Here is a 24,133-nt window from a genome sequence, read left to right as displayed (position 1 = left end):
GGGACTCAAGAATGGGCAAGATCATGGCAGTGGTGGTGACAATTAGAACATTTAATCTGTATTTAACAAAAAACAAATATGAATGAGAAACATGACATTCCGTCAGACAGCCTTGTACATACCTTTGGTGATTACAAAAGCTTAGCCTCCCTCTTTCTTTGGTTTCAATGTGGAGCATTCCCTGTGGCTTCAGCAGAGGTAGTGGCAGGTTGCTCGGATTTATGGCCTGACTGCTGAGATGTCCTTGGCCTACTACCTCTGGGTTTTGGAGCCCCGTGAGGGCCCTACCAAAGACTGCTCCACCTGCATCTGTGCAGGAGCAGACTCAGACGTCGGGAGAGGAGGCAGCATTATGGGTACCGATTGAAGGTGGGGAGGAGGCAACGGGTGAGACATGGGAGCGCTTTGAGTGGAGTCCCCACTTCCATGCCCCCTTTTGCCATCATCCCTCTCCTGGGCCGACGGAACATCGCTCCCGCCTCTCTACTGGACAGAAAACTGGTGAGGAGATGTAGTGCTTTCTAAGGCCAGAGATGAAGTTTCTGCCTGCCTGTTTAAAGCAGCAGACATGTGGTATCCAGTGTCCGCACGGTCGTTGTCATGGCCTGCATGGACTCATTAGAGAGCTGAGCTTGAAGCTCAATGGAAGCTTCCATTCTCTCCATTGAAGACATTCCCGCATTTACCTGCACCACCAATCCACCAGCAATGGAGTTGGACTCCTCCATCCTATCTGCTAGTGTGGAGGGTGAGTGCGACACCTTTTCCATTACCTCATAAAGGTGGAGATGTACCTCGATCATTCTCACTCTCAATGATGTCCCCCAGGGTTCATCATCTGTGTCCAGCTGAGCAGAGCCTGGAGAGGAGTGCGCCCCCCGACGTGGACTCTCCATAGCTGGCCCTGCCACCAGTGTCTGCTTGTGCTCACTTGTGAGTGTTGAATCACCAGGTAGGTGACAACCCAACTATCTGCCTAACAGGACCCAGCGAAGCATGGGTAGCTGCACTGGTGCATGGCTGGATGTGATGTGACGGTGCACCCACAGAGCAATTGAGCTCCTTTGAGGAATCGCCTTCTTCCATGGTGCGTCCCTTCTCATAAGTCCTTGAAGGCCCTGGGGGAGAACATAAAGCAATATTAACAATCATCGCAGAAGTTAGTTTGCAATGAGCATACTGAGGTGTGCAACAGGTCAATCATTGATAACATCAATTCATGATGTGTGTGAAGGATGTTAAATTTCTGTCACCAGACATTTGCGGGGTGCCAGTCTCAGCCAGGCATTCCACTGTACGGCTGAGCTCAAAGGCCTCCTCCTCCTCTGTCAGGGGCACTACCTGTGGTGGCCCCCCTCCAGTCCTATTCCTCTCTCATGCGTTTTTGCGCTCTCATCTTCTACTAGGGGAGAAAGAACAAACATGTGGGTGAGTAAGGGTGATGGGGTCACCCGATGGATGAATTGCTTTGGGTGAGGCTGACAGTGAAACAGATTGGGGTGAGTGGGAGTGATAGGTTCACAAATGGGGAGGTGAGGAAGTGCACAGAAAGTGAAGGTAGGTTGATAATGAGACTTAAGTGGGTGTGAGGAATGATGTGATGGAGTAGGCTTGGCAAGACAGAGTGAGAGGGGGGAGATGTGCACCGCAGGATGTAGGTGAATCAGTAACTGTACTCACCTTTCCTGACCTGGTTCCTTGCCACCATGCTCCTGCTGCTCAGATCCTCTGCTACTTCCAGCCAGGCCTTCTTGGTGGCAGAGGGAGGGGCTCTTCCTCCAGTCAGCCGGGTATAGTATGTCCCTCCTGCTCCTCACACCAGCCAGTGGCAACTCAAGGGCAGAGTTGTTAAAGTGGGGTGCTGCCTTACACCTGTGATGCTACATCTCTGCACATTCCTCCTTTCTCCCTCAAAATCCATGCTTGCAATGGCCCTTTAAATACTCCAGTTCACAGCACGTCATTCGGGTGCGAGTATGCCTGCTGCGCAGTTTGGAGACGTGAAACCCGGAAGTTACATTAAGGGCCTTCAATTTAGTTGCAATCGCTCGAGCCGACGCACAGAAAATTTTTCCAGGCTTCCCACAGGGCTATTCACCCCCTTGCTGAGTTCCCGCCGCCATGTTAAAATTATGCCCCATATTCTCATCTCCACTTGCCGGGACTGTTTGGAGTGGGGCTCAATCCCTTCACCTACTGACTCAGAGGTAGGAAAAGCTGCCACTACACCAAAGGCTCACTCCAATGGTTATAGTACTGAAAGAATTTTCTGTTGTTGTGCTTAGTATCCCCAGCTATGCTCATTTACAGATTTCTCCTCACCCCCTAATTACCCTTTTAGTGTATTTCTGAAGTTCCAACAACACTCAAGAAGCTCGACACCATCCAGGACAAAGCAGCCCGCTTGATTGGCACCCCATCCACCACCCTAAACATTCATTCCCTTCACCACCGGCGCACTGTGGCTGCAGTGTGTACCATCCACAGGATGCACTGCAGCAACTCGCCAAGGCTTCTTCGACAGCACCTCCCAAACCCGTGACCTCTACCACCTAGAAGGACAAGGGCAGCAGGCGCATGGGAACAACATCACCTGCACATTCCCCTCCAAGTCACACACCATCCCGACTTGGAAATATATCGCCGTTCCTTCATCGTCGCTGGGTCAAAATCCTGGAACTCCCTTTCTAACAGCACTGTGGGAGAACCTTCACCTTACGGACTGCAGCGGTTCAAGAAGGCGGCTCACCAACACCTTCTCGAGCAATTAGGGATGGGCAATAAATGCTGGCCTCGCCAGCGACGTCCACATCCCATGAACGAATAAAAAAAAGAGTTTCTTATATTTATTCCTGTGATTCCTTTTAGGATTGCCAGAAATTGATCCTCAGGCCTCATCTACATATTTGGGGTGAGCTGCTGGTACCTGTCGTGCCTCCAAAGTTAACTCACACCATGAGAAATGTCAATTAAGGGCCGCCTTCCTCGTGGCCCTCAGGTAAGTTCCAGGAAGGGGAAGGGGTTGGAGCGGGCAGCGGGAGGGCCGATCGCCAAGACTATGGAGTCGGGGGGTAGCACTCCTGCTCCTCCTGCCTCCGTAGAAAAGGTATATTTAAAAAAAATAAATTAAAACTTACCTTTATCTGGCCACTGAAGAATCCTGAGCGGGACAGGCTTGATGCCTGCCACACCCATCAGGAACAAATTTTACGAAGGGGTCCTTCAACAGGCGTTAGCCCCCTAATTAATACACTCAAAAGGCCTAATGCCTGTTTTAGGCGTCCACCCGGGACGTCAAAAAAATGGGCCCCACATCTTTAGCAGTGGGGCCAATGCCCATGCAGATTGGGCGCAGGCCGTCCCACTGTTGCATTGGTATACTTTACGCCCATTTTGCACCCAATAAATGGGCGCGACACATACCAATTTTATACCAATTTTGTTTACTAACTTGGACTTGAAACCCCTCACGTATTTCCAATTTATATTTAGTGGACTGAAACAATTTATCCTCAGTTGTCTGAAATGCAGTATTACTACTCTACGCCAAGAAGGGGCTTGGATTCAACTCACAAGCTGTACAGAGTTAGCTGGTCGCAGCTAGGACAGCAGCTGGGGTACTGCTATTGACTTCAGCACCTCTGGGCTAAGGACATTTTTTTTAAAAAACGGTCAGAATTCTAGCTCCAGATCATTATTAGTCACTCCTGCTGAGAAGTGCATGGGTGTGGACTTCAGCTGAGGACAGAATCAGATTTGGTGGTGATACCTGCCACAATCAAGATTCTGTTGACACTGGGCTCATACCTGAAGAATGGGTGAGGTATGGAGGGCAGGGCCGGTGTCTGTGGAACTGTGTACCTACATGAGTCAGCAGGACACCGGGCAGGAGCGGAGAAAATTGTAAGGACAAAAAAAAACTACTTCACAAGAAACACCTGCTCAACATTTTCTTAGGTTCTTAGGGATCTGAATTGTATTATATGGGAACTAGCAGCACAGGTACACCAGTAGAGGTTGCTGTTGGTGTTATACAGAACTCTGACTTACCAATAGTTTATGAGAAAGAGAATTATCACTAAAAATTAACATTTTTAATATAATTATCATAAATTCATAAACCGACCTGCTTTACTAAAGAATTAAGTATCTGTTCTGTAAACACAACCACCATCACTTTTTGTCAAGTCACAATGAACAAAGATAAGGTGGACAAAGATTACTCTGCCTGAGTAACAGATATCTATGTGGGAGTCATCATGTTTCCCACAGGGATGAGTAAAAGGATATTTTATGTAATAAGTGGGTTGATGCAGGACTGAAAACGTGCTTTTCACAATGATTACCACACAGTGTTCCTAAAAGATAGGTGAATGGCAACTTACCATGAGATACTGGCCTAGCAATTGGTTTGCGAATTCGAGCACAAACCCACCAGCAACTATGAATCACCGCGCTGGAACTGATGTGCAAGAGTACCACGTGAAGTTGGTACTCGTGTCATCAGGCTGTGATCGGTGTGCTGGGGACACCAGTCGCACTTCAAGGGGCACTGCCCCAGTCACAAAGAAGACGTAGACTCCAGCACCAGACCTACAGTGAGTCCAAGGGGGAGGGAGGAGGAGATCGGGAGGAGGGGTGAACAATGGCCGGAAGCACTGCTCCTCATGGCTCGACATTCAGGTAAGAAAAACATTTTTTACTTACCTTTTTGGTGGCAGCTTCCAGTGGTCTCTTTAAAGTCTGCTTAATAAATCTTAGTTTGGTTGCCGTTCACTTGAAAAAAAGCAATTTCACAAAGGGGGCTGAAATAGGTGCTCAGCCCCCAATTTGCATAAACAATGAGCCTGACTCCTGGATAACTCTAGGTTGCCCTAACCAATATGACATGTGTCGCACTTTTGGCACAGGCTGAACGTGCATGACACTTTGGACCCTTCAGAGCCCGTTTTTCACTTGCATCACACAGTGAAGTCAATTTGTGAACTAATCAAATTAGCACATATAAACTAATTGGGGGTGAATTTCCTTGTTTTCAGCACATTAGTGATGTATAAACAACAGAGGATATTTTTTAGGCAGGAAAATCGGGTTGTGCGCCATTTAAAAAACTTCCCCCAAGTTCCCTGGTGCTTTTTGAGCCTCCCCGTAATCCACCCACTGAGTCCCCATTGCTCTCATTTGCAGATGTCAGTGACAGCCAGTGGTGTAGCGGCCCCAAGTTTCCTGGGTTTCCACTGCTAATGCACTCTGGGTAACTCAGACTGAGGCGGAGCAGTTGCCAGGATCACCTGATCGAAGTGGAAGTGAGGAGTTTGTAAGCCTGAAGAGTCTGGAGATAATTCAAACACTGATTTCTACAGCTGGGAAATACTTTGTAACGTGTGGGCGTCGCTGGCGAGGCCAGCATTTATTGCCCATCCCTAATTGCCCTTGAGAAGGTGGTGGTGAGCCGCCTTCTTGAACTGCTGCAGTCCGTGTGGTGAAGGTTCTCCCACAGTGCTGTTAGGTAGGGAGTTCCAGGATTTTGACCCAGAGACGATGAAGGAACGGCGATATATTTCTAAGTCAGGATGGTGTGTGACTTGGAGGGGAACGTGCAGGTGGTGTTGTTCCCATGTGCCTGCTGCCCTTGTGCTTCTAGGTTGTAGAGGTCGCGGGTTTGGGAGGTGCTGTCGAAGAAGCCTTGGCGAGTTGCTGCAGTGCATCCTGTAGATGGTACACACTGCAGCCACGGTGCGCCGGTGGTGAAGGGAGTGAATGTTTAGGGTGGTGGATGGGGTGCCACTCAAGCGGGCTGCTTTATCCTGGATGGTGTCGAGCTTTTTGAAAGTTGTTGGAGCTGCACTCATCCAGGCAAGTGGAGAGTATTCCATCACACTCCTGACTTGTGCCTTGTAGATGGTGGAAAGGCTTTGGAGAGTCAGGAGGTGAGTCACTCGCCACAGAATACCCAGCCTCTGACCTGCTCTTGTAGCCACAGTATTTATATACCTGTACTTGCTTCTGGCTGCCTCTGACAAGACCAGCTCTTTGGCGTATTCTTGGACTACACCCCACCTGCACTCATGGCTTCTCAGGAATGGGTACGGCATTCTCTATTGACATGCCCTTGTGTGCCATTATCACAGAGAATGAGGATGAGCAGCACAGGATGGAGCTAAGGAGAGTGAGGCACTATTTAATGAGGATGCAATCCACCAGGTATTAACCCCTCTACCCCCCACAGAATATACAGGCAGCACAGCTCTTATAAGGACCTTTTATAGGATGCCAATGTAGGTGTCAGTAATCTGGCACCAGCAAGATGCCGCCGACTTACGCTTCCACGGCAAGGGCTGAGTTCGTCTGCTCGAACTCCATGGCCCTCTCCTTGAAGGGTGTGAGGGAATTAAAGTTGAGGAAGCCTCCTCTGGTGTCCTGTCTGTGGTGGCATTGTGCACCAATTTATCTCGCAAGAAGATATAGTAAATGAGGTTAAGGCTAGCAGTTAAGCAGTATGTGCCAAGTGGTATGGGAGAGATGAAGTAAGCTATGTGGGGATATAAGGCTGTTAATGGGGAGGAAGGGGTTTTAGGGTTGTGCATGTAAGTAATTGCTGTTAGGGGATCTGGGGTGCCATAGAACAAGATGCTGAATTCGAGCCCCCCTTACCCAAACTGCAGTGTGATGGGTTAGTTGTGGTTGTAATGCTTTACGGAGAACTTGAAGGTCTGAATGAGTAAAGTGCTGCCCTCCTTGCCGTGCTGGTGTTGTCATATTTGTTGAAAAAGCTGAACAGTATTTTTAAAGGCTGCACAAGTTTCCATGCAGTTCAGCTACTTACACCCATTTTACATGGGTTTTACACCAATGCCTTCTTCAATGGGTAGACAAATGGGCAGAACAAATGTGCTCCCTGTGTGTCTCCCTCTAGAGGACACCGGTGGGTGCAAGACTTTTTTTTAATGGTGCAACAGTGGCATAACTCAGTTCAAGAAAATCCCTCCCCCCCAATATAATTAATGTGAATCACTCATGGATTACCCTACTAGAATAATGATTAGAATCTTCAAGTTTCATAAAGATGTGATTTAACTCCACAAGATTTTCAGATTAGCAAATTTCTTAAACTAAGATTTATTTCTAAATATGTAAAAAAAAATGTTTATCCCAATGTTACTTTGTTCCCACTTCTATTCTTTGGCTTCAGTGAGAAGACTTCCTAAAGTCCTTGTCTAACTGGTTATGAAGTTCACTATTACACTTTCATATACCCACAGATCAATAAATTATCATTAGGATTGCCTAATCTCACTGAGGAAACATTCCAGCCTATATCTTCCATTAATCAGCCACATATCATGATAATGAATACCTGCTTCAGTGGAGCAGTCTTCATTAGAAAAAATCAGTTGGGAAATCTTCTTTGGTTTTCTTGCAAAATTATGTAAATTACATTGAAATTTATGAAAGGAAAAGTGAGTGCACCCTTCTACTTTCTCAGCTAGCTGAGAATAGTGTGCAGTTTATGCAAAGGAGTACAGTGAAGGAGGGGTTGAGTGGCCATATTATACTTTAGTGGGTTACCTCAGCTATTTAAAATCCAGTATTAACTAGCTATGCTGTTACCGCAGCAATTTCCTTTTGCAGTGCTTGCCTTGGCTGCTCTAGGACACAGTTCAAAGCTAATCTTTCATTTTCATTCAGGAACAAAAAGCACAATGTTAAAGTGTCAATTTGGCTCAATGGTAGCACTCTTGCCTCTCAGTTAGTTGGTTGTGGGTTCAAACCTCAGTCCAAGACTTGAGCACACAAACTAATTTGATACTTCAATACTGCATTGTCAGAAGTGCCACCTTTTGGATGGGACATTAATCCGAGGCCCCATCTGCCTGATCAGGTAAACGTAAAAAATCCCATAGCAGGGAAACAACAACAAAACAATAGTAACTACACTTCAAAAATAATTCATTGGTTGTAAAATACTTTGGGACATCCTGAGGATGTGAGAAGTGCTATATGAATACAAGTTCTTTTTTTTCTTAAAGGCACAGTCTTCACAAAAAAGACAGTTGACAAATTTTCTTTGGTTTTCTTCCAAACACACAATAAAATGGTGTAAATCACACAGAAATGCATAATACTGCTGCAATATTACAATAAAGAGGATTCATAGCTCTTCTTATTTTGCAAACTAAAAAAAGATTTGTCAAAGGCTTTTTCATGGATAAAATGCATCTTTCATTTTAGGTGATGTAGATCCATTTAGCTTTCTAAAGGTTTATGGATTATTCATACAAGGACCAATAGTGCCTTTTAAGAGAGCTATAAATGTCAGGGAACATGAAACTTCAAGTTTTGGACACCACTGGAGGTGGAGTTTGGCTCCTTTATATTGTCAGGCATTCAACTGATGAAAGCTCATTCCTTTAAGACTGACAATTAAATGTCCTGATTTGTATCAGATTTCATGATATGTTAATACCAAGTATTGATCACAGTATTGACTCTGTGTAATCCTTCCTGTTACAAATCTTAATCTGTAAACAATTTTACAACACCAAGTTATAGTCCAGCAATTTTATTTTAAATTCACAAGCTTTCGGAGGCTTCCCCCTTCCTCAGGTGAACGATGTGGAAGGGGGAAGGGGGAAGCCTCCGAAAGCTTGTGAATTTAAAATAAAATTGCTGGACTATAACTTGGTGTTGTAAAATTGTTTACAATTGTCAACCCCAGTCCATCACCGGCATCTCCACATCAAATCTTAATCTGATAGCTTTGGGGTTTTTTTGAGCTGGTGGTAGGATGCGGATTTAACAGTGCTGGATTCCTTATTCAAACATATTGGTAAGTTGTCATTGCAGATTAATGAAATAATATTTATCAACCTTCTAGCAGTTTACAGATTATAATGTTCCTGACTATTAGAAAACTTGCTGCAGTATAATTCTGGAGCTGTAACTTTGACTTGAACAGCTCAAGAGGACAAACGCATTCGCCACTTAGGATGTGTAATAAAGGTATTGAGCACTCTTTGTTGCTACGTAATTTTGCTAGAACCATTACTGAACACAAATCTTATTTTGACCAAAAAGACTAAATTCTCAAATACAATAAGGACGTACTGTAAATGGGTATCATGTCAAAGTCCACATAAAAAGATTGTCTACTGCGACACTCATTAATTCTAATGTAAAACTGACATCTTAAAGAAATGTTTAGGATTACTGATTTTCCCAACCCCACTGCATGGAAGGATAAACCAACCACAAGAAAGGAAAGAGGCACAGCAGTCAAGATTTAGAATTACATAGAAATCACACTATGGAAATGGACCATTTGGCCCAACCAGTCTGTGTTCGTGTTTACCCTCCACACGAACAGTAGTCCTAATCCCATATGCCTGCCCTGTGCCCTCATCCTTTTATGGAAAGAGCCACCTTTGTGGGCCCAGTGACTTTTTTTTGTCGGTTGCTCTATTATATTGCAACATGGAGATCACTTTTTTTTAACCAACCGAGATTCATGTCTCAACCCCCTGCACCTGGTTATACTTCAGCGTTTTGAACTGGTGCAGGCTTCAGACTGAGGGGCCAGGATCCATCTTGATTTTGGGACTTCAATGGGGTTAGTTGATGAAATAGACCATATTTACATACAAATCAGACGGCCTTTTTATAAAGTACACACAATATTAAATTCAAATCAGTTTCAATTGAGATTGAGCTTCTGTAACAATGAGGTACTTGAAACGATTTGAATTAGATCACCTCTGTGTTTTACACTAGTTGGCGATGTTTGTAATCTAAGAATATATGGGAGAATCAGATGGGAAAAGGCTACTGAGCCCATGAAAGTAGTTTGTTTCATAAATCATGTACAACCTATCCTATTATGGACTCCACTCCACTCATTAAATATCTCGAAGAAAAGGTCCATGTAAATGCTCCCTGTTTCACAAAGGTAATCAAGAAAAATTTCTGAATGTTTATCCATCCTCACATCTCCACAATTCAGTCCTGACCTGTTATTCTCCATTGATAACTCCTGCGCCCCCAGGAACTATTGTGTTTATGGCAGAGTTGCCCAATTTGGTCTATACCTACCCCTATAAATTCCAATCCTGTTGCCATGCTGCTATTTACCCAGCTGATTTTTGGAAGAAGTTAATAAATACACCATCAATTGCTTATTCTAAGATTCTGTTCTACATATCCACAACTGTGTGAGTAAAGAAAATTCTTCCGAACTCCAGCCTTGCTTAAGGCTTGTCAATTCTAAGCCTGCTCTAGTTCCATGCTTACAGTCTGAGTGAAATAGTCTGCTTTCATCCATATTACTTATGCCTGTCAGCATTTTAAAGATCTGAATCATGTTCTCCCTTCAACTTTCTTTTCTCCAATGAAAATGAGGTCCACTCTGAAAGTCTCTCCTCATAACTTAGCAGGGTCAGTGCTAGAAGGCAAAGATTTTGTGCCCATCTGCCCCATGCAGCCAGAAAATCTAGCACCTGACCGCTATTTAGAGGTTGACCATCCTCCTGCCAGACCCCAGCCATGTCTCTGTTGGTCTGTGATGTAAGGAAGTTAATTGAGATTTTTTTTAAAAAAGTATTAATTTGCCTTTGCTTCGGGGGTCCACTGATTCTGACCCTTACTAAGCTTGTCCAAAGATCGCAGAAACTGGAGAAACCCAATGCAACTAGATCCTTGCTGTTTACTGGGGGTTCCACCGGTCTCCCACCAGAGTTACAGTGGAATTTGAAGGTCCTGGAATCATCCTTGTCTTTTCTTTATCTGTATCTTCTTTAAAGCGTTAATGATCTTTTGAAAGCAAGGTGCCCAAAACTGCTTTTTTTCCATCCTGCATAATGGCTCTTTCCAAATGATCCCTTAAAGGTTGTATTTGGTCTTAACATACCACCTGCTACTAACATAGCCAAAATGTTCTTGCTGCTCTCTACAGTCAATCTTTTCTACTGCTCTGTTATCCTCTTATCTCTTCTAACACTCTTTTTAATTATCTTCAAATGACTTTTTGTATGCCTGCGCATTCTCACTACCTTTTTTCCCAATACTTATGATTAAAGTGAACTTCTATCAGCTTAGGTACAGTTTGCAACATGTAACCTCATAATATACAGTCCTCACCTCTGAAAGACAGAATGCGTATCAAATGCTTGGAAGTACTCTTGCAGATCTTAGAAGAAAGATAATTGCCCGATTTTGCACCACCCCATCCCCTCCCAAAGTGAACACCCAAAGTGAGCTCCATCTGGCATGACCTGAATTTCTGGGTTCAGGTCATTTGCATAGGCCTGACATTCTCCAGGCTCAGGTCCACCCTTGTCATGGGTCTGTGCTCAGAATCAGGAGTGAAAATCGAGCTGCTACTGCAGGCCTCAAAACCAGAAGGCCTCCAGCCCCAAGGATCCTTGGGGACCAGTGAAAAAAATATTGACATACCTTTTCGAGCATCGCTGATCTCAGGGACCAAGAAGCAAGGGCAACTGCCAACCTCATTGGGCACCCCTCCAAATGGGCATCCAATGGAGGAAAATGAGAAGGGAGACCTCATTAACCACCCCCCTCCAACTCCCTCCCCCAACCCCCACCTCCCCATCACCTTATTTCCATGGCTACCTGAAACTTGAGCCCCGCAAATCCCTGGGCTATATAAAGGGTGTGAAGTGTAATGAGTCTGCCCGTTTCTCCTCTGCTGTGCATCCCAAAAATAGTAGTATTTGAGGCATAAAGCATAGAAAAATTGGTCTAATATTTGCTATTTGTTTTAGCTTTATTTGCTTGATTCTGGAAACTTTAAGACACTAATGCAGCTAAGTTTCTACAAAAGTTCAAAAGTACAAAAGCATTATCCATTTATGCACATGTAATGTAATATCTGTTCATATGCATTACTTTATGATTCATTGATTCTTAACAGATTTGCTGATCTGATACTAGGCAAGTCTACAGTACTCCAGATTTTGGCTCACTGAAGGACTTGGAGGGATAGGCCTGTCACTTGGGGCTGGGATCCTTCTCACTTGGTACCACATAACTCTTTAAAGCAATGCCCTCACTGACAAGATGGTCACAGCTGGACTAATAGCAGGTAGCTTACTAAGCTATATAGTTGTAACTGGTTAAACTTCAGCAGTACTCCTACACACACTTGGGAGACCTCAAGCTTTATACCTGGCCAACCTACATTTAAGTTCTCTAGGAATAGGGAAATAGGGTATGTCCCTAGGAATAGAGAAATAAGGTATGTCCCTAGGAATAGAGAAATAGGGTATGTCCCTAGGAATATGGAAATAGGGTATGTCCCTAGGAATAGGGAAATAGGGTATGTCCCTAGGAATAGGGAAATAGGGTATGTCCCTAGGAATATGAAAATAGGGTATGTCCCTAGGAATAGGGAAATAGGGTATGTCCCGATGAGGAGATAGAGTGCACTCCATTTCGGGCAAATAGAAACTCTACTTATGTGGATTTCTAAGTAGTTTGCTACAGAGATTCTTAAACATGGTATTGGGTTTCTTCTTAGTGCAAAATAATCTGCAGATACAAAAATTATGAAGTGGATGATTCCAGTAATGGTTTATCAGTTCGAAATTTCCAGAACTCAAGTCATTTAGCTGTGTGATGTCGTGTAGTGTCAGACTGACCTTTCAGTTTCCAAATTCACTGAAATCCAGAAATTTCTAGAAGCTTCACAGAAGTAATTCAGTAACTCTTCAGTCAGTGTCTTTTTGCTGTTGTGTCAAATAATTAAATAATCTCTCAAACAATCAGCAAGTTGATTAACTTCAAATCTGTATTATTCTAGTGTAAAAGTTCAGCCCAGTTAAGGATTGGCAAAATACACTTTTTGATGGACCCCCGTATTTTTTTAATAGGACTAAAAATCCAAATGAATTGTAAATGTAAATGTTTCTTACTTGCAGTTACTTCTTGCAGGCTCCAGGATTAAGCAGGGCAATCACAAATTCCAGAAGCAGTTCCACACATCACACACAAAAAGCTCAGTTTTGTTTGCTTAAGAATGATTTATGTAGCTGCAGTGCTACTATCGAACTACCAACCCTGAGCTAGTGAGCGGGAAATGAGCCAGGCTTCCCTCTCCTGATTGCTATCCAGGTCTCCTACTGAAAAGTGCGCATGCTTGGGTGCTGAGTGAGAACAAGATTGTGCTTGCCTCTGATGCCCGCCATGGAGAATAGCTCATTGACACTGTATCTGGGCTCACACAAGAAAAGGGGTAATCTGGACCAAACACTAGAGGACTGCTGGCATCTGTAGAACCGAACCTCAGCATCTTCAGGAAAGGGGGAGGAAATTGGAAAGTGCCGGGTAATGACCATCTCAAACAAGATGAAGCGCAGCATTCTCCCCTTCACCTTCAATGGCACCACCATCACTGAGATCCCCGCCATCAATATCTTGGGGAGTTACCATTGACAGAAGCTTAACTGAACCAGTCATATCAACACCATGGCTACTAGAGCAGGTAGGAGGCTGAGTACTCTGTGATGAATGGTTCACCCTCTGAACCCTCAAAGCCTCTTCACTATCTACAAGTTTCATCAGGAAAGTGGTTCACCACTCGCCTGGATGGGTGCAGCTACAAAAAGTAAGAAGCTTGGGAGCATCCAGTACGTAGCAGTTTGCTTGATTGGTGCCCCTGTCACCAGGCTAAGTATCGACTCCCTCCAGTGCACTGTGGCTGACTTGAACATATATCACCATTCCTTCATTGTCACTGGTTCAATATACTGGAATTCCCTACTTAACATCTATGTGGGAGCACCATCACCTCAAGGAGTGCAGTGGTTCAAGGAGGAGGCACAACACCACCTTCTCAGGGCAATTAGGAATGAACAAATGTGGACACATCCTGAGAACAAATAATTTTTTAATGTTATGATTTGTGTATTCACAAAACTACATTTGCTTTATTTCCAGTACTATTTTGAGTATGGATTTTGTCTTATTGCTTTACCAAACATTTCAAATGAGAAATAAAGAGTTAATTTTGCCCAACATTAGACAAGATAAATAGGAGTGACTTTGAAAAAAATGTACAAGCAATGTGGCGTTTACAAGCAAGGGCTGTCTCATGGTTTTGCAGGCAAAGAGAAAAGAACAGGCCTGACAATCGGCTGTGGTCTGAGTTTAATCAGGAAGGAATTAACCTTTTACTTTTAATGGTACAGGAGGGTACAACCCTGGACTGCTTAGCGGGCCATTGAAGTTAGCTGTGTGGATGTGTTTCCTTTGTGACTATGAAAGGAATGCGAGGAATTACACTGATCTCTGTTTAGTGCTGACATGGTGATATGGCTGAAAAGGTATGTAATCAAGCTAACAGAAACCCAGCCTACCTGAATGATCGAAACTACTCCCACGCATTATTAACCTGTGAGTTACAGCCGTGGGAAACTCTGCAAGGCCTCGAGTAGCAATACCTATTAGAAATGGAAGATACTTTCAGGGTAGGGCAGCTTTAGAGGCTTTTCATATGCTAAACAAAAAGAAAATGTTAAACGATCAGTATCTGTGTTTCATATTTTTTTTTCAAATGAACATAATTAGATGTTACATTTCCCATGCAGTTATCTTTACTATCATGGAGCCTATCACATTCAACCATAAATCTAGATGAATCCCCTGTCATCTCTTGAATGGAGGTCCTGCTAAATGTACATTATCATATTAAAAAAACCTTAAATGTTACAAGTACCTGACTTTGTGCAGGAGGTGAAGCTCCCAGAGTAATCAAAGGCCTCCATGCTACCTCACATTTAGTCAGAATACTAACTTTCAGAAGGCAGGCTACTTGAAAATGCAATCAATGCTAAAACTATATACAGCCCAAACACAAGTGATTAATTATTCTAAGAGTCTCCATCATAATCTAGGCCTGTGCAATATTTAACTTTATTTCCTTAGTGTTCAGTTAGCAGATTTTATTCTGATATATTCTGATCGGGCAGTGAAAATATTACTTGAGCAAATGAGCCAGAGGAGGAAGCAGCTCTCTCCAAAAGATGGTCTTTGGGTGGCGAGACGAGTGGGTGAGGGTGCCTGGCAGGAGGTAGCAACCTATGTAAATGCCAACCACTGTTCAGGTTGCAATAGTACAAAAAGTTAAATGATCTCACCATTTGTCCCAAGGTAGCAGACCCCACCCTAACCACATACTAATGCAATGTATCAAATATGTATGCCATGAATAATTACCTCCCACCCACATAGTCTTACAGTACATTACAAGCTGCCCATGATTGCCCTTTGTGCGTCAGGGTACACTTTGTAACAACTTTCTTTCCTATTAACTATTCCTTTCCTCACATTCTCAATTGCTGTGTCCATTTACAATACCTGCATGATTCATGTTCCTGCAATCACAACTGCCAGGGCAGCTTGCAGGTACATAGGTTTCCCTGTATGTCCTCCTGCCAATGTCAATTATTCAATCCCCTTTGCTCTTTCTGCCAGACTGCACATGACAGTAGGGAGAAAAGTTACATGGGAGGAGGAATCCATCAATTTCTACCCTCTTACTCCTTTTGAGGGAGCAGCACAAGAGATCCAGAGCAATGAGACTATGGTGGAAGCAGGAGATAGGTAAACCGCTTTTAGAAGAATGATATTTTCTGAGTATCAAAGATTGCTGGAGTCATTGGAAAGTGTGTCGAGCAATCTTCAGCACAGGAAGGCTTTACTAATCTTCTTATTGCCAATGGGTCTGTTGTCACAAGATTGGTAGACATGATTGTCATGAGGCGATGCCCAGTAGTACGGGAAGGTGCAGAATGGCCACGAATGGCATTGCTGTCTTTCAGGATGACAACACATCCACACACTTCCACCCCTCCATCCGATGACTGAGAAATCAGGCAGGATCAGCCTACTCCTGCAGCCTGCGCATGTGCGAGAAAATAGGCAGAGCCAGGCCACCACAATCTCAGCAGCCTCTCATGGACACACAGCAGCCAGCCACCTCACATATTTCAGTCACTAGATTAGATAGTAGAACACATCAATCACAGACTATCGCCAAGGGAAAGCAACAGGGTGGCAAATACTAACTAAACACATTTAAGGAAATAAAATTTGGTTGCCCTGTATCCAGACAGTGTTCTTGTTATTGTATTGGGTTCTGGATCATCAGGTGACAGAAATGGAATGTTTGCCAGTTCTGTAGGAGTTGCAAAAGATGTGGTGAAGATTTATTTTCTTGAGGGCACGGTGAGGATATAGGGAAGACTGTTTTTACAGGTGTGGATGGGATAATTCTTAGAAAGTCTGCCCCATGAGAATGCTGGGATCGTCTCCCAGCCGAGGTGTGATGGGGGCAGTTGGAAAGATTATCTGTAATCACCAGGCATTGTTCTCTGACTATATATGCTATGCGTTTTTAGAACCCTTCACTCACCTGACGAAGGAGGAAAGCTCCGAAAGCTTGTGATTTAAAATAAAACTGTTGGACTATAACCTGGTGTTGTGCAAGTCCTTACATCTTCCACCAGGCACAGGTGATTTATCAGCAATATCCTCAGCCTCCTGTAAGTTGCCTCTTTGTTGATACTTAGTGCCCTCCTGTGTGATCCATGTTGAGTCCTCATTGTACCACAAAATTATGGAGCATGCAGGAAATGATGATGATGTGTGACATTTTGGCCATGCTCTACTGGAGACTACCCATTGTCCAGGCATCTGAATCTCACCAGCCTGTGATGTGTTTGACAATATCTTTCATAGATGTATGCACCTCATTTTCCTGTGCTCAGCAGCTGTAAGTAGCTGCCATAGGGGGGTTATGAGTCACAACTGTAGCAGGTGAGCTAACCTTCCACTTTTCTTTGCAGATCAAATAATGGGGGCATGGTGGATTGCCTTAATATAAAGCATCACGATTGCTACCAGGGAAGTGGCTGTTCACCTGCATGATTAAATAAAAAGCAATCTTAAATTGCACCTGACAGTTGCTGGCTGTCCCTTTAAGTACCTTCCTTTGAAACACCCACCTAGCAACCCTGGATACCCAGTTCATATGAGCAAAATTTAGAAGCTGTGTACTTTTGGCATGAACAATTAAATAATGTCACTTCCCCCACATTATAATATAGATCCCATCTATTTTCATACACTACCCTTTTCTTTTTGTCTCAATTTTTCCTTTATATTTGCTTATTTTATTTCTCTCCTATTTACATCTCCCTGAGAAACACACCATATTGAAGACATATTGAAGCTGATATTGAAGACATGCCACTTGCCCCCAGGTGCCTGGCAGTGCTGTTCTTGAGCCATGCACTAAGAGGTGTGAGAGAATGATGTAGATGACTCATCCTCCCTCCTTCAGGGAAAGCAACTCATATCTGCTTGGCATCTGTCAAAGCCAGGCAGCGTGAGATCAGCACTACTTAAAGCATTCCTTTTCATCAAATGTTTAAAACCCTTTCTTGCAAATTTTGTACTTACAAAGCGAGGAATGTCAGTGCTAGGAAACAGAATATTTATATACCATGGCACCCACTGACAGTATAAAACACTTTCAGATCAGGTATAACACAGGTTAGCTGCAGAGGAAACCTCCCTCGACTCTACTCCAGCAACGTGACTTTACCCCAATCCCATAATTGTTCTCCCTACTGGACCAGTGTAATAGTTCTCCATTTCTTATACCAGTATTTTGTGCTTCTCTGAGTGAAGCTGTCAAGTTAGTTATGAATTGAAGTAGTTTTGCTACCCTCTCCTTACCCTAACTGTGGAAATATTTTATTTTGATTTATTAAATCTTATTCAGTTATTAAAAAAAATGCATTTAAATTCTAGTGGGATTTTCAATCAAACATTGAGCAGTTAAAACATACTGGCTTAATATATACCTTGATGTATCAATGTGGACACACTTTACACCTTTGATAAGAGATGCTTGTAACCTTCCACACTATCTCTAATGCACTGGAGGAATTCCATCCTCTCTCTGTGAAAGTGACATGGAAGCTGTGTTCCATATCACTATGCAGAGGATCGAGTTAGTTGGCTTTGGGGTGGTGCATCCCCACTCCTTGATTTCCCCATCCCAGAAACACTAATAAAGATGCTTGAGATAAGATTAGTTTGAAGCTTCACATCTATAAATATAACAGATTGTTTATGGTCCACAGAGAGACAAGAGTCCAAAACTTTTGAGAGTATCTTTTATCCTGCTTGGTTGTCAACTTCAGCTCTGAGTTAGGAGTACATTTTAGGAGAACAAACAATGAGATAGATTTCAAATTGATTGCAGTATATATAAATGCATTTATTTTCAAACAGACGGATATGTGAAGAAATCAGATATAAATATTATTTTACTAAGAGTAGAGTTTCATGCCAATAAATGAGACTTTGCAGGACTGCATAATGCTCCCGCACGACTAAAAAAATTAAAAATTATTTTTAAAAATGGGAAGAAGCCACTCCTATTTAAATACTGTGTCCAATCCAAAATGTACCAGAGTTTTTCTGTTCATCTGCCTACAATTGCCAAATAAAAAAGAGGAATATTTTGAGGTAGATTTTCTTTCCTATGAAAAGGGACCAATAATGCAAATGTAACAAATTGAATTTGCACTTGAGAATGGATGTAACCTTTTAGCAGGCCTAGTAGCTGAAAATTGGATTCTTGTTCAAAGCATTTTGATTTGACTGCCAGTCACGCTCTGATCCCATATCTGAATAGTCTGGCCAGGCCTTTAATTGAACCCCCTCTTAGCAAGGCATAAATGACAGTGAGACTGTGCAAAAGGATTGTTCATTCAGGCAATGTATAACAGCATCAATGTTAGTTCTGAAGTTATCCACAACATAAACTTTCTCATTCCTCCTGTCTAAAGGAAGATATTCTGGAGATGGGAATGCAGTCAAGGAGTGCCAAATGCCAATCCCAATTGAAAATACCTATCTGAATAGATCAAATGACAAATGTTTGGAAAAATATGACAATAGCTTGCATTTATCTAATGCCTCTTATGTTTCAGAGCGCTGGTAAACTTGTTCTAAATCAGACCAACTGGAACCAAGTGGCTCTGAAAAATATAGTAGCACACCTCATGGTGAATGCCTTTTTCAGTGTCCTACCAGAAGTTCATCTTCACCATGACAGCTATGGCATAAAGATGAATCTTAAGTGCAGACACTGCGAGACTGCTACCAGTGCAGAGCTTCATTAGATGCAAGCACAGGTTGGAGACAGGGCTATGCTGTTATAGCCTTAATTCTGTACCAGGACTTGTGTCCAGCGTGGCTCCACACCAGCAGCGGAGCCTTGCAGTTTTTGGCCTTTAGAGTTCTTAATGTCCGTCTGGTGAGGAACATGCGTTCAAGTTCTTATTAATAGATCTGTTTAAAATGAAAAAATGGCCAAATGCAGGAGGAATATATTTGCATAGAAAGTAGAGTTGTCCACATTGTTTTGACAAGTAGAATTGGCTCCTGTTTCAAAGTTAAATCATTGCTGTCATACCTTCATTAAGAAGATTATACCAAAATAGATTAACAGGTCACTTAAAACAAGAAGAGGAAAGGACAATACTAAAACTTCCTTCCAGTATAATAGCAGTAAAAGAGTCTAAAGTTAGAGTTCTAAAGGATAAAAGTAGCAGTGAGTTTGCAGATAAACTAATTGAAAAATGTGTATTTTCCAAAAGTGCTGAACTCAGAAAGGAGGATAATATTAACTTGCTGACCAAGTTTTATTGTACACCCAACATCTTAGAGGACTTTGACATCAGTATGGCAGAGGTACTTGATAAGAAAGGGACTTAAAACAAACAAATTCCCTAGGTCAGATGCCATATTTACTTGGGTGCTGAAGGACACAAGACAGAAAGTCTGTGGGTTGCTGGTTATCATCATGAAGGAAGCACTGGGTAATGATTCAAATGTGGTGCCGCATATTTAGAAAGGACGCTAAATCTGACCCAGGCATTATAGAACCATTACTGTAACATCAATAACAAATAAAAGAATGAAATCTATTTTTAATGGCAGGCTGAAGGAGTATAGCAATGACTTAATAAGAAACAACTAGGGTGGATTTGGAATCTTGCCTGACAAATCTCTTTGACTTCTTTGAGAACGTTACTTTGTGATCCCTATGATATCACAAGATTACAAGAGAATTATAGATGAAGAAGCCCATTTGGCCCATCTTAGTTCATCCATCCAGAATGACTCTAAAATCCCTTCAATGCAGCATCCAATTGGTTTCTTAATAGTTCCGAGGTTTTCGCCTGCACATCTCTATCCGGGAGTCCATTCCATATATTGACTGGTCTTTGTGTGAAGAAAAATATCCTGATTATTAATCCTAAGTTTGCCTTTTACCATCTGAAACCTATGATCTCTTGTCCTACTATCACAATTTAATTTAAAGTAATTTTCTGGATATATCTTTTCCACACCATTTACGATCTTATATCCATTGAAAGTTGTTGCAGTTGCAGCTGCACCCATCTAGGCTAGTGGTAAGTATTCCATCACATTCCTGACTTGAGCCTTGTTGTTGATGGATAAGCTTTGAGGTGCCAGGAAGTGATCCACACATCACAGAGTAACCAGCCTCTGCCCTGCTCTTGTAGCCGCTGTGTTGATATGGCTGGTACAGTTAAGCTTCTGATCAATGGTGACCCTTAATATGATGATGATGGGGGACTCAGCAATGGTGGTGTCATTAAAAGTCAAAGGCAGAAGGATGGGCTTTCTCTCGTTTGAGATGGTCATTACCTGGTACTAGTGTGATACAAATATCACCTGCTACCTGTCAGCCCAAACTTGGATGTTATCCAGATCCTGCTGTATGCTGGCATGGGTTGCTTCAATAGAGGAGTAGTGAATGCAGCTGAACTCTGTGGAATCGTCAGCAAATATTCCCACTCCTAACCTTATGATGGAGCGAGGGACATTGACGCAGTAATTGAACATAGTTGGGCTTCTGTGAGAAACTCCATCAGTGATGTCCTGGGCTGGGATGATTGGCTTCCAAAAACCTCAACCATCTTCCTTTGCATGCCTCCAAAGGAATGCTGCTTTTAATTTTTTAAAATTTAAGCTTACTTTTTGACAGTGGCTGCTGCTTAGGCCACAGCGACCGCTGAAGAATCCTAAGCAGAGCAGGCTTGGCATCTGCTGCGCTCAATCCAAACCAATTTCTGCAAGGGGGCCTAAAACAGGCGTGAGGTCCTTCATATGCATATGTAAGGGGTCTAACGCCTGTTTTAGGCGGCTACCTCGGATGTCTGCAAAGTGGCCTTTACCAATATGGCGACGCCCATAATGCAGGCGCAGATTGGGCGCAGGACGTTGCACCCAAAATTGTTCCTTTTTGCCCCCTTTTTCTGCCCAGAAAATGGGTGCAATGAGGACCAATTTCTACCTGATATGTATATTACTAAATTGCCTGTGGTGTTTTACAGTGTCAGTTGATGAATATAAGCTTTATTACATACAAATTGATGATGGAGTTGGAGAGAGACTTTGGGGTAGGGGCAAATCAGTCCATAGTGCCACTTAGTGACCAAAGCCTGCACTACATTGTGACAGTTGACGTAGCAAAATTGAATAGAAGTGCTGACATAGTAATTTACAATTGCAAATATTGACCGAAAAGTATGATGAAAAATTGTGGCAATAAGAAGGAAGGTTTGAGGGCACAAAAAATGAGTACATAAATAAATAGTGTTTCCCTTACCCACTGCAGATAGCTAGACAAATAAATCTATTCCCCTCATAAATTAAATCTGTGCATGTAGCATGCTCTAGTTAAATAAATAGCATGACATTATATATTGTTAGTTACATTGTTTTTCCTGTCAAAATTACCTCCAATAAAATTTTAAAATTTATGCTTTACTTTGGTTGATGTTTCATTAGATAAAAAGATCACAGCTCTCTTCAAAGGAGATTCACTGGTCCTTATAATGGCATTCTTGTGTTTTAGTGTGAGCAGTCTTCAGCTCATTTCCACTGCTAGATAGGAGAGAGGGGTAGAGCTTACATACAGCAATTCCTGGAACATCCTGTTAATGTTTATTCTTGTTGTTAAAGTCCCCCAATTCTAATATATGATTTTGTTCATTAAATATAGAAGGGAGGCAATGTTAAATGCTTACTGGGATTTGTATCCACAGAATGCTTGCACAGAGTAACACTGGTACTTTCTGTAAATTATAGTCTGCTACCTGGTTGAGCCTCTTCATTCAGTTGACAGCTGTGGGAATTCATATGTACTCCAGTCCCAGGCACCTGAAAAAGAGGCAGCCCTCTGGGAAGATAGAATATTGGAACAATTTCAGGTACAGAAATTCAACAGTATGAATGAGTTTAATGACTTTGTTGTGAACTGTATAATTGTTTTGTTTATTATGTTAGAAACCTTATTTTTGAACTATTTTCCCCAGATCACTGACAAAACAAGATGGTGGCCAAAATGACTTTCAACAAATATTTGAGTGATTTCATTAGTTCTCATGTCCCTCCTTGCTAATTGTTTTACCGGTAGCTGTCAGGAGGGTGAGGCCGGGGCTTGAGATTGGGACTTGATGGGGGGGGAGAGCCTAGCAATGGCAAGGGAGAGATCGGATCTGGAGAGAGGAGAGGTTGCCAATCGCAGCAGCGAGGAGAGGCCACGATCGGCAGAAATTAGGCCGAAGGCTTCCTTTAGGGGCCTGAGGAAGCACTCCTGCTCCTCCTGGACCACATGGAGTGCTCTAAAAAGCACTAACCTGCTGGAGCCGGCAGCTCCCACCTCCCTTTTACTGCCGGGTTTCCCAAGTCCTAGGAAACCCGGCTGGCAGCTGTTAAATTTAAATCAGGCTCCCAATTGCATTGTGGGAACCTGATTTAAATATGATAATGAAGTGACCTGCCTCTCCAAGAAGGGATGCTCGTTTGCTTCGCAAGCCGCTGGCGTAAAAATGGCGGCAGGCAGTACGCAGCAGATTAGGGAAGCTTTCCCCGATTTTTAATTTTTAACATCCCCCACCCCTACGCCCAGGACCCTCTCCCGCCCGTCGTGAGGGGGGTTAATATCAAGGCCTTACAGTCTGGCAGTTTTCATTCCTGTTTGTTACTTGCTCATTTGCTATACTCCGAACCTCTTCAGTTATGATTTGTTGTCATTTTATGAACGTGCCAATCAGGTGACACATACTTTGTTTACGCAAGTGTCATGCCTGAGGTGCGATGGATGTGTACAAGATGCAAGTTTTGTATATGTAGAATCTTAAGTGAAAGGATTTGTAAGAGACTTCCCAGAGACAGTAACGTTAGAGCTTTTGATTGATTCCGAGAAAAAGGTAGCAGTTCCTTATCTTTACCGTCCATCTATTTAGAGTATGACTCTTTCTAATGAAGATCAAGAAATATAGAAAACTTAAGTTTCACCTTTTCTTATTTGCATTTTTCCTTCTTTACCAAATACCTTTGCAACAGTACATATTATATTTAAGCAAAACATTTTGGTAAAACTTTTTTAATTCAAGAATTTTATTTAGAACCTCCCTTTAAACTCCATAAGTTGCTACCAATTTATAGGAATAAACATTATTTTAAGTACTGAGAATAGATATAAATAAAATAAATGTAGCTGAAAGCATTTAGAATGCGTCACAAAATATAAATATTCCACCTTCAAATATGACATTGTTTAAAGTTTAATTTATAACTGCAGTAAAGAACTCTTTGAATATAATAACCTATATCATTTTTTTCAGACAAAATAACTCTGAAAAAAAATGAAGAGTTCATGCTTTACCTTTTCTGATATTTTATATAAAAACCAAATTCTGGTTACTTTCACTATCATACAAATGTCTTCACTGGGGTTTTCTAAGTAATCTTCAATTTATATATTTGAATGGAGGAGGGGCAGAAGTTATAAACAAAAAGCCTTGGCTTGCTATGTGAATGCTAATCTTGCTGTCAATCATAAAATAATTCTAAGAGTTGTAGGCACAGATGTATGCTGGATGCTACTTTGATGAATCTCTTCAGGTGACCCTGATAGGTCTGGGAAACCCCATGAATTCAAATCTCAGACTTCTCAGATGGGCAAAGATTTTCAATGGAAAATATTGTTCGAAGGATTTCAAAC

General features: G+C 42.5%; 1 protein-coding gene across 1 annotated transcript in view; it reads right to left on the bottom strand.

Annotated features, from left to right (window-relative positions):
* The window catches only part of LOC137326952 (uncharacterized), a 67,036-nt gene extending 43,733 nt beyond the window's left edge, over nt 1-23,303 (bottom strand). The window contains exons 1-2 of the mRNA XM_067992324.1: nt 22,221-23,303; nt 14,370-14,453 (exon numbers count right to left, since the gene is read on the bottom strand). The gene's annotated coding sequence lies outside the window, so the exon portion shown is untranslated. The remainder of the gene's footprint in view (nt 1-14,369; nt 14,454-22,220) is intronic.
* Nucleotides 23,304-24,133: the final 830 nt, after the last annotated feature.

This window comes from Heptranchias perlo, chromosome 11, assembly GCF_035084215.1.
Source record: "Heptranchias perlo isolate sHepPer1 chromosome 11, sHepPer1.hap1, whole genome shotgun sequence".
In the NCBI taxonomy this organism is placed as follows: Eukaryota; Metazoa; Chordata; class Chondrichthyes; order Hexanchiformes; family Hexanchidae; genus Heptranchias; species Heptranchias perlo.
The sequence above is the reverse complement of the archived record's forward strand: the minus strand, read 5'-3'. Positions and strand labels throughout refer to the sequence as shown.